The 17724-nt window shown below is 39.5% G+C and overlaps 1 protein-coding gene across 4 annotated transcripts in view; it reads left to right on the forward strand.

Annotated features, from left to right (window-relative positions):
* Nucleotides 1–17724, forward strand: part of LINGO2 (leucine rich repeat and Ig domain containing 2) — a 1202771-nt gene that overhangs the window by 958645 nt on the left and 226402 nt on the right. For all 4 annotated transcript variants that reach the window (XM_075279372.1, XM_075279381.1, XM_075279389.1 and 1 more), the window contains one exon: nucleotides 2743–2803. The gene's annotated coding sequence lies outside the window, so the exon portion shown is untranslated. The remainder of the gene's footprint in view (nucleotides 1–2742; nucleotides 2804–17724) is intronic.

Raw genomic sequence — 17724 nt, forward strand, 5'->3', positions numbered from 1 at the left:
AGACAGAGTAGATGTTAGTGGATCTATAATCATGGCTGACATGAAAAAACACTTATTCTTTCAGCCACTGTTTAGACAAACAGCCTTTTATAGTGGGAGAAAATATACCATTAATTACCTCCTTCATTAGGTCATTATGCTTACAGAGCTGTTATTGCAGGCTAACCATCCTTCTTAGCAATAGTGCATTAGGCTTTATTAATCGAACATCTTGAAGACATACATCTTAACAATGGAGGCGCTGTCTCTAATCAAACGTGCTAAGAGCATGTGAATTAATGCCTCATTTCTAAAGACCACATTAAGAACAGCCAGACGTTTGATAGAACTTAATACATGGAAAGTGGAAATTAAATATGAGGAAAAAAAACACGTCTGTGAGTCTACATTTGCATTCACTAGGATTACAGGCACTGCTTTCAGACACTGTACATGTGACAAGCATACTAAACCCATTTCACACAACACCATATCCATATGCAGTGCTTTGATCATCCTGTATAGCTTAGTTACAAAGGCTTTCTAGCTGCAGGCCATAGTCCCAGGAATCGTTCTCTTGTAAGATATATTATAAATACCAGATTCTAAAATTCTTTACATTCATCCAGAGCTTACTTCTAAATGAACAGAATAAGTAAATAGATATGCGTATTTGTCAAGTTCAATGACAGGTAGGTCAGTAGTGCAGAGTTCTGCAACCTTTTACTAAATGATGTTAAAATATTTTGGATTGATGATCAATACATTACAATACTGCCTATTACAGGCACAGACAAGCACACACTAGGTGGGATGTACTCTATGCCATTTTCAACTTCAGCCTCCAGAATAGGTTTCATTGATCCGTAGTATAAACATATCATTCGTGCTTATTTTTAGCAAACCCTTGATGGACCTAACAGATCATTCAACATCAGTCAACAAAAATTGTATTTTATTATACGGATCGGTGATACCTGTCACCACGGGTGGGGTGAGCTGACCCCTGAGTATATATAATTATACAGTAGAAATTAGCAAGTGACTGACAGTGACATTATTTCTCGACACAGTAGGTGAACAATAATCTTTTAGAAACTATAGTAAATTTTTAGGTCAATTCATTTCCATTCTATGAACAAATTTGAGTATTTGCAGGGATGTATATTTATAGGGAATCTATCTCCTGGATAATTTTGCCTAATCTACAGGCATGCCATTATAACAGCAATATCAAAGCAATAAAATTTAGTATATCTTAAAATGTACTTATTCTGCTCTGTGCAGCGCTTCCTACATATCATACTGTATGTTCAAGTTAACACGTCCCCTTGAATCCCTTCAAACATACATTTTTTGTTTAATTTCTCAGTGTAACATATTAAAAAAGATGTATTTATTTGCAAACATTGCAGCCATTTGAAGGCCTTTTTTTCTGCAAGATGAGTTGCGCTTTTCAATAGCACTGTTTTAGGTTAAGATCCCATGGGACGTCCCGCAGCAAAAAAGCGCTGTGAGAAACGCGCTAGGGAAAAACTGTGGCGGCAACGCAGTTCTTCCCGCAGCGCTTTAAGACAGAAACTTTGCAGAGTTTTCCTCTGCGGACTTTCAGTTACCAATTATACCTATGGGGAAAAGGCAGGCATTTACGTATGTATAATTGATGTTGCGATTTCCAAAACTGCACTGGTTTTGGAAATTGCATCATGTCCGAACCGCGATCATTACCGTAAAGTGGGCATGGGATTCCCTAGAATCCCATCCACTTTGCCCTTACTGTAAAATGCTGCGTTTCTGTCCCGTGGGGTCCCAGCTTTAGCAAGTCAGTTCAATTATGACAGTACCACTTTCTGTACTTCCTTTTTATGTATTGAAACGTTTGAAGATTAAAACATTTAAGAAATTATTAGTTTTGAATATTCACATTAAGAAAGTCATAACTTATTATTATTATTATTATTATTATTATTATTATTATTATTATTATTATTATTATTATTATTATTATTATTATTATTATTATTATTATTATTATTTTACAATGGAAGAAGCTCTACCAAGGCTTGTTTGGGCATGGTGAGCTATAGTTTTTATTGGTAATATTTTGGGTTATATACTGTAAGTCTTTTGTTATCACTTTTTATTCTATTGTTTTTTAGGTGATGTTACTAAAAGCCAGCAATCATGACATTATTACAAGTGACTTTTACAAGTCACCTTTCCAGATAAATAATGCATTTATTTTATAGAAGAGGCATTATAAAAGCATCAACATCCAGGGATTTTTTAATATTTTTTTAGTATAATAAATAATTTTTTATTGGGTAAATACAATTTTAGGGGGCATTTTTTTTCTTTTTTTTTTTTTAACATTTTGAAATCTATTAATTTACATTTTACAGGATTTAACCACCAAGGGGTTTGATCACTAATATAATATACCGTAATAGCACAGCTTTCACATTAACATCCATCCACCCATTAAATAACAGTACAATGGAGTAAATGAACCATTGGTTACACATGCCTACCACTGCTTTATTTACAAGGAGCACTTAGGAGATCTCATGATCGGTAGATAGATAGGGATGAAATACAGTCTACAATGGGACAACCCCATTAAAGCAATTATAAGGAAGGTTTACATACTAAGTAGATGAAATAACTCATGTTTGCTTCATGTGATTTCAGATTGGACCAATGCAATAGGTGTTGTGTATTGCGGTATGCTTATATATTCTCTATTATTTTATTTTTTTTCAGGCTGTTTATGTGCACTGAACTGGGCGATTTACAGAAAGATCATCACTTTCCCATAGACTAGGTGAGTGGTTTTCAATCATGTTTGTCATGAAAATTGTACTAGAGTATAGTATTTGTTTTATCCTACTCTGTATGAGGCACAGGTGAACAAGGATATTTTACAATTCTATGAATATTTACTGTATTAATATGCTTAAACTTATGTATAACAAAAACTGCAGCCAGAAAGTGGAGCGGCTGTCAACAGCAGTCAATCAGATTTCTAAATTTTTATATTTCTTTCGCCATGGTTTCTAAAATTGAAGTATCGATCTGGTTGTTTGATGCTGTCCCTGTTCATAAGCAGCTCATACACTAGTGTATTATGGATCTGTTTAGTAAGTAGTTGTGATAGGGCTCCAATGAATTAGCATGGCTCCTTTCCAGTGCTTTCATATGACTCTAATTTCATACAAAGTCTGGCAGTGAAGAAAATTGTGGCTTGCTTCATTGCATGCCATATGTATGGAGGTATACTTTGCTAAACACACTGAGGGAGTTTTTTGGTGTAGATGTGGTGCATCTTTGGTTCAAGGCCCTTTGTTATACATTGAGTGATGTAACACATTCCTTGTTCTGTACTCTTCTCTCACCTTCTACAAATGGGAGTAGAGGGGCAGAGAGCAGGGTGGGCAGACAGGGATGCCTAGGCCAGACATATTTGTTATGACACATGCCGACTTTCTGGTGTGAGTTATGCAGGAAATCTAAGCCAGTTCCTCAGTGGCATATACTGATAAATTAGGAAACATCTTGATAAATCTTGCATCTCTCACAACTTTTATTAAAAGTGGCATATGTAAAACCAATCTTAATAAATCCGCCCCATTGCTTTAAGGTAGGAATTCAGTAGCTCCACACATACAGCACCCCACAGAGCCTATAATGAAATAAATGGAGATTGTGTTGCTCTTTCTACTGTACCTCCTACACTTTACTGACATTATAAAAATTGTGACAATTCTCATTTTCAAGAGGGACTTTCATGTCCTCTGACATTGGCAGCATTATACATTGCTAGAAAGCTGAAAGTGCACTGAATTCAGTGCACTTTCAGGATCGACAGTAAGCACAGAGGTGCCAGAGATATTGGTGCCGTTAGTTTCAGCACCAATGTCCCTCCACTGTCAGAAGGGTGGGACATACAGGCTAGGATCATTGCTGAGCTGTGAGGAATGCACCCTCTCCCCTTCTCGACAGTATTCTGCAATAGCCAAGAGTACTTTTGGGGGCGTTTCTTACTGCCCAGTGATAACACTGAGCATTAAGCCTGCCCTTCAGAAAGTGAAGGGAATATCATTGCCAAACTAACGGCACCAGTATTTCCAGCAATTGGGTGCGTACCGTTAAAGCTGATAGTGTGCTGAACCAAAAAGTGTAAGTGCCCAACAAAAAATGATAAACAGTTAAAAAATGGATTAATTTCACCCAAAAATAGGTAGCCCATCCTATGTAGTATCCTAGAGGATCAAGGAGTCAACCAGTAGTTTCACAGGTTAGGTCCAACTAGAGCCAGAGGGAAAGGTAACTGTCTCTAAGATAGCCTTATAGTGGCCCTAATACCCCCAGGAGTCCCGCCCTGAAAAGAGCAGTCCCAAAAACTCACCCTTTCCACTCACTATTATGGTGATACATAGTATGGTGGTCTACCTACTCTTGGGTAGAGCAATCAATTTTTTAAACTATTTCACAATTTTTGTTGGGCACTTACACTTATTTTGGATTAGCTCCTTTACCAAGGATCAATTTTTAAAAAGTATGATTAGAAGTTATGTTTTATTTGGTTTACTTTCCTAAGATAGTTTATATGTCCTAAGTAAACCCTGATGGTTGTGAGATCTATTGGTACAATATGACTTATCTGTTACATTTGTGTAATGTCACACTCAAAGTAAAGATAGTGTCCAAGATCAAAAAGAGCTGTTCTAAAACTGGGTGAAAGCAATTTTTCTGTTCTCAATGTTGGCCAAGATCAAAAAGAGCATCTAGCTGGCAAAAAAATTGTTTAGGGTACCCCTTTATAGGGGTACGGACTTTCTCAAAGGGAATCCCCAGGTCACTACTCCAAGAGCAGTTTTCATTGACAATGACTAGCATATAGAAGGAAAGTTGGATGCAGTATTAAGGTAGCAATCAAGAATTGTAGTCAGGCAATGTATGGGTCAAGGAATGCAGAGTCTGGTCATAAACAGTAGGATGGCAGAGGTCAGGTTGGACAGTAAATAAGTAATTGTGTTTAGATATACAAACAAGTCAGTAACATTGGAAGCAGGAACAAACACCTCTACAGACCGCATCAACTAAATGTGCCTATATTGATGAAAGGGGCACTTACTACGACTGGGACACTTTGGCATCTAGAGTGCATCTGAGTCTCTCAAAGGGATTAGGTGTGCCTGCACACAACCCACAAGCATTGATGCAGGTGTAAAGCATCAGTCAGGAGAATGCCAAAACCACTATCGCACAGCATTGCTTACGGTAATGTGAAAAAGCTCTGGACTATAAAACAAGCTGTAACGCAGGTGAAGTGCAACATATTTAATGTCATATATTTCAAAATATTGTTTGCTCATTTTATGTAGATTGAATATCATTATGAAAGAATAAAAGGAAGTTTAAAGTTAGCATACCCTTTAAAAGCAACTATTATGTTTTGCCTCATGTTGCAGAGTTATACTCTAATTTACCTTTTTCCCCCATTTTTCATGTGTTTTTTCCTAACCATAACCTCATATAGGATATTGATGGCATTTACATAATTTGGAGACAGTAGACAATGTTTTACTGTCTGTTAATTCATTATTATACTTTATTTGTTTATCAACGTTGTGATTAATCTGAGTTTTTGGAGCATGGAGTTCATTATTTATCTCTAAATGTGTCTGAACAGCTTACTAATGAATTTCTATGTTCTTGCTGCTTTGTGAAGATCACAAAAGATCTTTATGGGAAGCACAATGTGAAGCAAAGTTAACTTTTATCAGTATATACTCTCTTTAAAGTGCATTCCAAATGGCGGCATGGTGCAGTCGTACGGTTCTGAGTGAATTTAATCACATTGGAGTTGCTGGCATGTAAATGCACATACTGCAATTAGTGTCACTTTGTGTCTCTGAAATTTGGATCTGGCCGTGGTGCATTTGGAACAAAAACAGGTTTCGGATATTATCCAATGCTGGTGTACAAGCGCACATAAGTGTTTCATCTGTTTAACAATCATCATCCTGGTTCAATCCTCCTGGCTATGCTATTGGCAAGCCTCTTTAAGTGTACTGTCCAAGCCATTGTATGCACACTGGGATAGGACATCAATTGACTCAATTTGATAAGCAAAGTAATGAAGAAACTAATAGACAGCATTTACCGTTCTAGTATACTCTATAAAGCTGATTTCTAAATGAAGAGTAAACTCGATTAACATGTTCATGCTTTCAGACTTAAGTGTTCATATGTTTAGGAATTTCCCACCATTACATTAGTTGAAGCTAATTTTGATTGCAGATGAAAAATGAATTATTCCAAATGAGATATTCTGTAGGTTTTTATGAACTCTAGATTGTTTTTCGTTTTCAGTTCATTTCAGACATTTCAGTACATAAAAGTCTATCTAGAGACTTCTCAGTGTGACGCCGTTTTAGGCAACTGCGTTTTTGTTGTCAAAGCAATTATCTTTTTAGCGGATTATATGGTGCATTGATGATCTTGGCCAATTCTTTCCCCAAATACTTATTGAGCTTTGTTTGATGAAATTATTTTTCCTATGCTTTCAAAGCTGTCTTTTGAGAGACCTAGAAATCAGCCAACACTGCTAATGTAGGGAGAATGGAGCAGATTTACTATGGTTACAACTCGACATTTTTATCCAATCTGTTATGTAAATGATTGTGGCTATTGAACGACAACTATGCTCTTAAGGCTGTGAGATCATGCAGTTATCCACACTCTTCATGCCGTATATTTTTCAGTCATAAAGGAATAATAATAATAATAATAATAATAATAATAATAATCACAATTAGATATATATTTTTCAAAAATTCAATTCACCTGCTTCACCAAATTTTTCTAAAGAATTCGATCTGAATTAATTTGCAAACAAATTGTGTTAAAAAAAACAGCTATTTGCTGGCTGCAGAGAGCCTGTATAATGGTGTAGAACACTGTGCCTTGCAGGAACACACATAGCGAGTCTGATGTGATAGTGAAACTATACTGTGAGTCATTATGACACGCACATGACAAGTGTCACTCCTAGAACCACTGCACACTTCACTACACAGGTATGATCTATTGCAAACCTGCAATGAGCAACAGTATAATGGCAGTCAGTGCAGCAAGGTGTAGTAAGATTGTTCCTATTACCCAGGCTGCAAATACTCCAAATCAACCCTGTTCTGCTTCAATGCTCTGTATAAATTTCTCCCTATTCTTTCCATACATTTCTAATGTTCCATTTCCCTGAACTTTGATTGAGCAAAATATCAGTTTTCAAGTGTTTTCTCCCACTTTCCCTAGTGCTTGTTGACGTCTCTCCCTGCACTAAGTGCAATGGAAAATGTCTGAATCCCAGATGGTGGAGAATATTTATAGGGCTGTGACATCACAGGGCTGGCTATTGATTGGTTGAATGCATGGCATTGTGGGTGATGCCACGTTCCAAGAGTTTCTTGCCCTATGTCCTAACATGTGCAACAGCCATTTTAGGAAATAATGCGATTCGTTACCATGAAGTGTGAAGAAATCCAGATTCAACGCAAATTGAATATTTCCTGAAATTCGGATCGAATTCCACTTTGTCAGCTTCAATTTGCTCATCTCTAATCATAATAATACACAGTCTGATCCTGACAGCGCTGATTAGACAGTGAAAGATTATGTGCTGTAGTAACATCCAGTTGTCATTGTATTCATATATTAGTAAGAAAAGCAGAGGAACCAGGATGCTCCAGAATGTTTATATTCTGAAAATCACAGTTTTTTACTAAAACAAAAAGCCAGGAGAGCTGATAAATCCTCTTGAAAAGGAGACTATCACAGTGTTTAGCTAAGGCCTGGTTCACATCTGTATTCAGTATTCCATCAATAGATTCAGGGGTCAAGGTGCCACACTAGCGATTTTGTAAACTAGTTTGCTAGAGATATGCTGTAAACAGCATTTTTGACAAACAAAAGTAAAGCTGTAAACACACAGCAAAAAAATAAAATACATGAAACCATTCAATGAAAGAGCCCAGTGGTTTTTTTTTAAGTCACTTGGATTGGAGGACTATTAAACAGAGAGGACATAAAAAGGAGCTATTGAAATCTATTTCTAGTTCAGATTTATCTTATTCCTAAAATAACAAATTGCAAATGTATAATTACTATGATAACAGTCATGTTATACATATTGAATATACAGTACATTGCTGTTAATATCTCAAACATATGAATATCCAGAAAAATATATAATGTAATATAGCGATAAAACATACAGTAAGAGAAGAGACCGTGAGGGAGGAAGACAACATAAACCAGAAAAAAATTTAAGACAAAAGAGGACCTTTAGGTCGGGGCCCCACTGGCCGGAAATGTCTCAATTTGGCCACAGTGGAAACGCCGTGGTAAAAATTGCGGCGTTTTACAGTACTTGCAAAGTGGATGTGATTCATGCGAATCCCATGCCCACTTTGTGGAAAAAATCGCAGCGGTTTTGAAAATCGCAGCTTGTCAATTATATCTACAGAAACGCCGTTGGTTTTCCTATAGATATAATTGTAACAGAAGGTCCGCTAGAAAACCGACAGTTCTTTCTACCTGTTCACCTACAATCTTTGGTTGATATGCTGCCATCAGTACTTACTAGATCTGATGTGAACATGATTCGCTCAGGAATTAATGTTATCTGCAAAACTAGTTCTGTCTTAATGGGTTTTCCAAGATTTACATGCATCACCTATCCACAGAACAGATTATACAGATTTCTCCAAACTTGAAGGGGTTACCAGCTTCCAAAAATGAACTGAATATACATCCACCTCAGTGCCAAACACTCATTATTACCTTGTGCACCCTTTGCTTGCAGTGAATTGCAAATAAACTACGTTTTCTATGATTCTTCTGTACCCCTTCCTTCTCCACTCTACCCTGTGTGCAAAATCCCTCCCTGCTACAGGGTTTGTTTTATGTCACAAAGTCTGTCTTCTGTCTTACATCTTCAGTCCCAGAAGTCGCACTCCTCCGCATGTCTGCCCAGGTAATAAATCACTCCCACAGAGGTCACTATAAGTGACTGCAAGTGGCAAGTAGGTCACATGCTGTTGTGATGTTTCATTTGCTGGCTGAATTGCTCACAGGGAGGGTTAGTGAGCTTGCAAACGAAATGTCACACCTGTGGTCAATGACGTGAAAACAAATCAGATAATTGGTATCAAATTTAATCAGGATATATATTAGGAAGGGTTTTGTATTGACGCATTCTGTTATTTGGCCCTTATATGTTTTTTAACTAGATATCCCCTGTAACTGATCTCCAGTTTAGTTAACAATGCAATTTTTCAGTAAACTAATTTAACACAATATCACGATATGCTAGCAAAAGCCTTGAAAGGCTTTAATTCACCCTTTGTGCTCACATGGTGACTCTACAAAATAAATAGCGATACAATGTGATATACATATGTAGACTTGTCCAGCCAAGAGCACTGGAGGGGTGGACATAACATTGGTGCAAACTGTGCAGCTGCAGAGGGGCCCAGTATGTCAGGGGACTTTATTATGTGAACAGCAGCGTTCTAATGTCTATTAGACTGCAGGGAATGCTTAAACTAATAGACGTTATGGCTAAATATTACTAGTGGTTTGTTACAGAAACATAAGAGGGTGCTCTATGTTGAGATGTAAAAAAAAACAAGGCCCATAACTAGAGATGAGCGAACAGTGTTCTATCGAACACATGTTCAATCGGATATCAGGGTGTTCGCCATGTTCGAATCGAATCGAACACCGCGTGGTAAAGTGCGCCAAAATTCGATTCCCCTCCCACCTTCCCTGGCGCCTTTTTTGCACCAATAACAGCGCAGGGGAGGTGGGACAGGAACTACGACACTGGGGGCATTGAAAAAAATTGGAAAAAGTCATTGGCTGCCGAAATCAGGTGACCTCCATTTTAGACGAATAGTGGATTTCAAATCCGGGTCATATGAGAATGTGAACTTTGTGACTATGAGACAGGGATAGCTGTACAGGCAGGGATAGCTAGGGATAACCTTTATTTAGGGGGGAATGTTATTAAAAATAACTTTTTGGGGCTCTATCGGGTGTGTAATTGTGATTTTTGTGAGATAAACTTTTTCCCATAGGGATGCATTGGCCAGCGCTGATTGGCCGAATTCCGTACTCTGGCCAATCAGTGCTGGCCAATGCATTCTATTAGCTTGATGAAGCAGAGTGTGCACAAGGGTTCAAGCGCACCCTCGGCTCTGATGTAGGAGAGCCGAGGGTGCACTTGAACCCTTGTGCACCCTCGGCTCTGCTACATCAGAGCCGAGGGTGCGCTTGAACCCTTGTGCACACTCTGCTTCATCAAGCTAATAGAATGCATTGGCCAGCGCTGATTGGCCAATGCATTCTATTAGCCCGATGAAGTAGAGCTGAATGTGTGTGCTAAGCACACACATTCAGCTCTACTTCATCGGGCTAATAGAATGCATTGGCCAGCGCTGATTGGCCAGAGTACGGAATTCGGCCAATCAGCGCTGGCTCTGCTGGAGGAGGCGGAGTCTAAGATCGCTCCACACCAGTCTCCATTCAGGTCCGACCTTAGACTCCGCCTCCTCCAGCAGAGCCAGCGCTGATTGGCCGAATTCCGTACTCTGGCCAATCAGCACTGGCTAATGCATTGTATTGGCGTGATGAAGCAGTGCTGAATGTGTGTGCTTAGCACACACATTCAGCTCTACTTCATCGGGCTAATAGAATGCATTGGCCAATCAGCGCTGGCCAATGCATTCTATTAGCGTGAACTGAGTTTGCACAGGGGTTCTAGTGCACCCTCGGCTCTGCTACATCAGATTGCTACATCTGATGTAGCAGTGCCGAGTGTGCATCAGATGTGTAGTTGAGCAAAACTGACTCAGCACTGCTAAGTCTCTGCATTCGCATAGGAATGCATTGGCCAGCCTTCGGCCAATCAGCGCTGGCTCTGCCGGAGGAGGCGGAGTCTAAGGTCGGACCTGAATGGAGACTGGTGTGGAGCGATCTTAGACTCCGCCTCCTCCAGCAGAGCCAGCGCTGATTGGTCGAGTTCCGTACTCTGGCCAATCAGCACTGGCCAATGCATTTCTATGGGGAAAAGTTAGCTTGCGAAAATCGCAAACTGACAGGGATTTCCATGAAATAAAGTGACTTTTATGCCCCCAGACATGCTTCCCCTGCTGTCCCAGTGTCATTCCAGGGTGTTGGTATCATTTCCTGGGGTGTCATAGTGGACTTGGTGACCCTCCAGACACGAATTTGGGTTTCCCCCTTAACGAGTTTATGTTCCCCATAGACTATAATGGGGTTCGAAACCCATTCGAACACTCGAACAGTGAGCGGCTGTTCGAATCGAATTTCGAACCTCGAACATTTTAGTGTTCGCTCATCTCTACCCATAACTGTTCTTGCACATAGGACCATAGCTGTCTGTCGGCAGGTAACATCCGCTAAAAACTGACCATTTAGTTTTCAATCACCTCCTTATAATTCATGTTTCATGATGAAACAGATTAAGGGGATATTGTCACTCCTTAAGGAGAGGCCACCATGTAGGTGTGTGGAGTCTTATAAAGCCATTTTCGCTCTACTGTGGGGGATTATGGGAAGAATATGCAAATGTGTTTCCCAGGATTTTAATAGGGAAACACTGCCTCTTTTTGCTGTCCTCTATTGGAAGCAGCTCCCTTGAACATCATGCCCGACTTTCCAACAAGCTTTTAATTGCAATGATGTGGGATTTTGCCAAGTCAGTATCAATCCAATGATACCGACTTGGCAAAATCCCACATCATTGCAATTAATGGCTTTTTGGAAAGTCGGGAATGATGTTCAAGGGAGCTGCTTCCAATAGAGGACAGCAAAAAGAGGCAGTGTTTCCCTATTAACATCCTGGGAAACACATTTGCATATTCTTCTTATGATGAAACATAGATAGTAGAGAGGGGCGAACCTCTCAAAATTCGCTTTGTGTTTGGGCTGGGCAGCTCAGATCTCTGATTTGTTTTAGGTTGAACAACTTTGACATGAATTACACCTTAAATTGTCTTAAAACATAGCTTAGAACACCCTTAGGACTCTGAAGAATATATATATATATATATATATATATATATATATATATATATATAGAAATTTCTAGCTCTCTAAGGCAAACACAGCCAAAGTTATGTCAAAGTGAAAAGTGACATTATTATACTCTGGGGTCTCTTCAGAGTTTCAGGGAGGTTTTTTTTTTTTTTTTTTTCTTTTTAATTCATACTCTCCTTCCATTACCTCTTTTGGGCATCCATCAGTATTCAAAAATATTTTTAGGATGAGAGAGACTGCTTTGAAATTCCTAGCCACAGAATAAAGATATGCAGGAACATTTTTGCTTTTTCATATTCCGTTGCTGTTGGCAACAGTATTTTACAATATAAAAGACTCTATTCTCTAGGTTTACACAACTGCAATGAGTGTCCTAATAAAGGAAATGTGTCAGCAGAAAAATACCTATTTTTAAGCCATGTTTATATATTAAAAAAAAAAATGATGACTGTATTTGTAATTTAAAACAAGTACATATTTCTACAATTTTCAGTTTGGCCACTAAGCTGAATAATAAACTGACACATGCCAATTTTGTAGGTGTTTTCTTTACAGCTGTCACCTCATGTACACCTTATCAGGATTACAATAGAAAATAACACTTCTATAGATAACACTGACCCATCATTGCATCTACTGCTGACAATAGATGAAGTCACAGCTTATATACTCCTTATACAGAGCATGTCGAGAGAACTCTCACATAGATCTCATTGAGTTGCCACTGTTCATGTAGTCTAATATTCATGAGTATATTGTTTTAGAATATGCAGGCTACAGGAATCATAAAGTGCTCATAATGTAATCCCAAAACTCACTGAAAACAGTAAAAAAATTTGCACTCAAAGAAGTAAAAAGACACATAGCAAGGACAGTTTCAGTCAACATGTCTGTTAGATGGTTTTCCAAGTTGTCTTTTTTATTGGTTAGACTTACTTATCTACATCTATACATAGCGTACAGAACATTGTTGCCATATTGTCTTGCACATGTACACGTAAGGGTATGTCCACACAGGGTTTCTTGCCCTCAGATCTGAAGCAGAATCCACCTCAAAAAACACTCAAACTCTCAACTCTCCCATTCATTTCAATGGGAGCCAGTAGCAGATTTTTACCCATTGCTATGAAAAGGAGACAGAAAAAAGCACTTGTGTTTTTTAACCACGATTTTTTTCCACCTCCGTCTTATGCTAAATTTAATGAGCCATCTGAGGACACTTCATTTCCTTTCTTTTCCACCCTTATTTTTGGGCCTTCATTCTCATCCTCAATAGTACAAAAAATACGCCAAGTACTCTAGGTACATGTACATATTAATTTACATAATATTTGCATCTTATTTTCCCAAGTGACCACTAATGTCTCATTCATGCATTTGGAATGACATTAATGGTCCATTATTGTCTGTTTTTGAAGCTAGTCTTCACTCTTTGTACAGTACTCACAGCTTTCCTTCCGCGCACAAATTATTATTCAGACAGCAAGCTGATGTGAGTGGGATAAGATCAGAGAATAAATTAGAAGATATTTGTATCCACATTTACTAAGCTGTGTTATCCCACAAGGTACCGTCTGTTGGAAGCTTAAATATACAGTACAGCAATCCGGAGTGTAATATTGTATGCCATGTATTGTGGACTATCACGCTGAGGTAGATAATGCAATGTATCTAAGCAACAGTCTTCTCCCTTCCTTACCTTTACTAACGTAAAAGAATCAAAACCACTCAGGAATCTTGTGGCATGCAGCTTTTGTTTTCTATGGAGTCCCTTGGGGTCAGACGCTAGCTGGAATATTAGTCACTGGGTATAATATGGGATTTTTTTATGTATTGTGTACATTGTTCTACTAGTGTTACAACATACATCAGCCATTAGAGTAATAATACTCACCTAATAATGTATACATTCTCCTTCTCACCAGCAAAACGGCTCTGACCTATGAATACCTAAAGACCTCTAAAGGTGACCTGTAGTATCTTGCAGAAAGAAGTTAGCAGGGGATCCTTTAAGTCCTGTACTTTTTTGAAGGGGAGCCTCTATGATTCAGACTTGTTTAACTAGCACATCCTCAATTGAGATCTGAGGTATTTGGAGGCCAAGTCAATATCTTGAAATTTATTGTATCATGGCATTGACACGCTGTCCTTCTAAAGCAAAATATTGTTATGAGATTCTTATGAAAGTATTTGGTATGTGACAATATTAAAGGGGTTGTCCCCCCCACCTCTGCAAAATTACGTTTCTGCCTTTTATATCTATATGCTATGACCCCCCCCCCTCCTCATGTCCTCCAACCACATTTGGCTGTATTATTAACATCACTTCACACAGAGAACTAAATGATCCTGCAGTGTGTCTTTGTTTCTTTCTTTTTTAGTTGCTATGATTCCTAGGATTTCTCTATCTGCCATGAGCTTGTATGTGTTTCTCTCTTCTCCCTCTTATATACTACTGTACCATACATGAAACTGTATCACTGAAATTTACCCATTGTGGGACTATTAAAGGAGTATCTTATCTTATCTATACTGGTAACTTATGTAAATTAAAGACTTTTCCTAAATATATTGCTATAGAAATGCTGCTTTGTTTGCCTGCTATGTGAACTAATTCCTCCCATTGTTTTTACAGAGCGTTGCTATAACCACGGACCTATAGGACAAGTGACATCACTCACTGCTTTTGCCGGCAGGACAATCAGCTCAGCTAATTGCAGTTTGCTGATAAAGCCTCGTCTGTTATCTCTATTTGTAAACACACAGATAACACTGAGTCTGTTTTCTACAAGCATCTGCATATTATCTGATCTGCATAAGTCTTGTTATTCTTCTCAGGACCTTTCAGCAAGCCGGGGGGGGGGGGGGAGGGGGGGATACAGGCAGTGCCGCACCTCCTATGAGGCGACCTGAAGCGAGCGCTTCAGGCGGCACTATGCCAGGGCCTCAGGGAGGGCGGCATTTTTGCTAACCTAAGCCTGGACTGGCTTATCATTGAGCGGTGGTTTGGGGAGGCCACTGGAGCAGCACTGCTCCAGCAGCCTCCCCTCATGCTCAGGCAGAGAGCAGGCAGTCTCCGGGCCTACTCTCTGCCGGCGAACGGCGCTAAGCCCCGCCCCCTTCACTCGACCATGCCCCCGATCCGTCCGGCCATGCCCCCGATCCGCCCCCTCCTCCCGGCGGGGGGGGGGGGGGGGGCGGCTTTCTGCAGTTAGCCTCGGGCGGCGAAAGGAGCAGGCTCACCCCTGGATACAGGAAGTGAGAATAAGAGACTGCAGGCAGACTGCTGAAACACTGAGATAGGAAAACCCCTTTAAGGTAGGAAGGTAGGATAGCCTACCCCAGGACATGGTCAGAGCAGCAACAGCCAACTTCTTAAAAAAAAAAGGCATGAATGCCTTTCTACAGCAAAATAGCATTAATACTTATGGTAATATATAGATTGGTCATTTCCTTCACGTGTTTCTTGAGTCGTGTCATTTTCAATCCCCTGGTTTTTCCATATGTAAGAGTAGCACAAACAATGGCTTTTTCCATATGATGTAAAAAATGATTTATTGACTAAGCCATCCTCCTATATTGATCCGTGATCCTACTCTGATGCCCACATGCCCAAAGCAGAGATAGTCAGCAGTGGATAGGAGTCAGTATGAACACTAGGTAAGATCAAGCAGGATACTTATTTTTTCAGTGTCCTACTGTATTATGTGTAATCTAAGGGAATTTGATGCTGATTTGGGGGGCAGAATCTTTTTTCAAATCCACAACAAATTCCTCCATGTGAACTTACCCTAACATGGGAACAACTTTATTATGAGGGGAATTTTTAACCCCTTCCCGACATCCACTGTACTATTACAGCGGATATCATATATTTAGCTCCTGAGCAGCCGCCATAGCCACCAGGTCTTTCCGATATTATACAACAAAGACTAGGCATTAATGCTTACAATCAGAGCCCGGACTGATCACAGGCATTAAGGCCTCACCGTGGTGCATTTCGAACGATTACTCTATAAAGTCTGTAATAGAGCTGTTGATATTTTGCACTGTAATGTATTACATTAGTAATCTTACACCCTGGGGTCTTATCTCCAAATTCCACCCCATTTTGAATTGATTTCCAGCTTCCCAGTACACTGTACAGAATAATAAATGGTACCATTATGAAGAACAATTTATCCCGCAAACACTAAGCTCTTATATGGCTCTGTGAATGAAACAAAGTTATGGGGTTTGTAAGGTGGGAAGTCAAAAGCGTAAATCGAAAAAGGCCTCCGGCGGATAGCGTTTAATGTCAGATTTGCTGGAATGTGTGTTGTCATAATTTGTACCATGTTTGATACATTTGGAGTATCTCCAGGTCTGTCATGAGATGTTCCTAATCTGTTTTCTGTAATGAGGAGATATCATTTCACTTTCTACATCACTTTCGTACTGGAGGCTAAACCATTTTTTTCTGACTAAATCACAGTTAATAAGTCTAGTGTACCTCAGCATGACAGAATAACTATGTCCATTTTACCACCAATTTTTTTTTTTTTGACTGCGGAGTAACTGGCTTTTACATTACTTATTTTCTGTATCCACACCTTAATACTAAATCATACAAATGATGCAATACATAACTATGGTCCTTACACAGCCGCATCAGCAAAAAACTAAACAATGGCTGCTGAAATGTGGAGAGGAAAAAGTGAGAAAGTTACTGACATGCGTTGTCATTAAGTGGTTAAATGAGTTGACTTATTAGTTTCTTGATCATAATCTACCTGCCATTGCATGTGGGAAGACTTTCATGGACAAGAATTGATGGTCAATTTTTTGGCAGTGGTTTAATGGTGATATACATGGTCTTTTCTGTCCATGTGACATCACTAGATTCCGTACATACAGACAAATGCATAATAAGCAAAAACATATGTCCATAGTGCTGAACATCACTGATTGTATAAAGAATTATAATTTCACGAATCACTAATATATCTAAAATGAATTATTCTACGGTATAGTATCTTGCTGATTCTTTGTATGAATGCTTGTCACAGTGTCTTAGAAGGTACATTGTTTCCTCAGTGCGAGAAGTGCAAGAAGAGTAATTCTGAGCAGATTTTACAAAGCTGAGTGGCGCATTTGAGCATGATGATTAGTAGTAGAGATGAGCGAACAGTAAAATGTTCTAGGTTCGATATTCGTTTCGAGTAGCCCCTCAATATTCGACTAGTCGAATCGAATATCGAACCCTATTATAGTCTATGGGGGGAAAATGCTCGTTTCAGGAGTAGGCAACGTTCGATCAAATTATACTTACCAAGTCCACGAGTGAGGGTCGGGCTGGATCCTCCGAGCAGTCTTCTCCTTGCAGCGTCCCCGCGGCATCTTCCGGCTCTGAATTCACTCTGCCAGGCATCGGGCCTGGGCAGAGCTGACTGCGCATGCTCGCACTACAAGCGGGCATGCGCAGTCGGCTCTGCCCAGGCCCGATGCCTGGCAGAGTGAATTCAGATCTGGAAGACGCCGCGGGGAAGCTGCACAGAGAAGACTTCTAAAGGTAGGAGAAGAACCAGCGTTGATTGGCCGACTGTATAGCATTCGGCCAATCAATGCTGGTTCTGC

Source organism: Leptodactylus fuscus, chromosome 1 (genome assembly GCF_031893055.1).
Source record: "Leptodactylus fuscus isolate aLepFus1 chromosome 1, aLepFus1.hap2, whole genome shotgun sequence".
NCBI lineage: Eukaryota > Metazoa > Chordata > Amphibia > Anura > Leptodactylidae > Leptodactylus > Leptodactylus fuscus.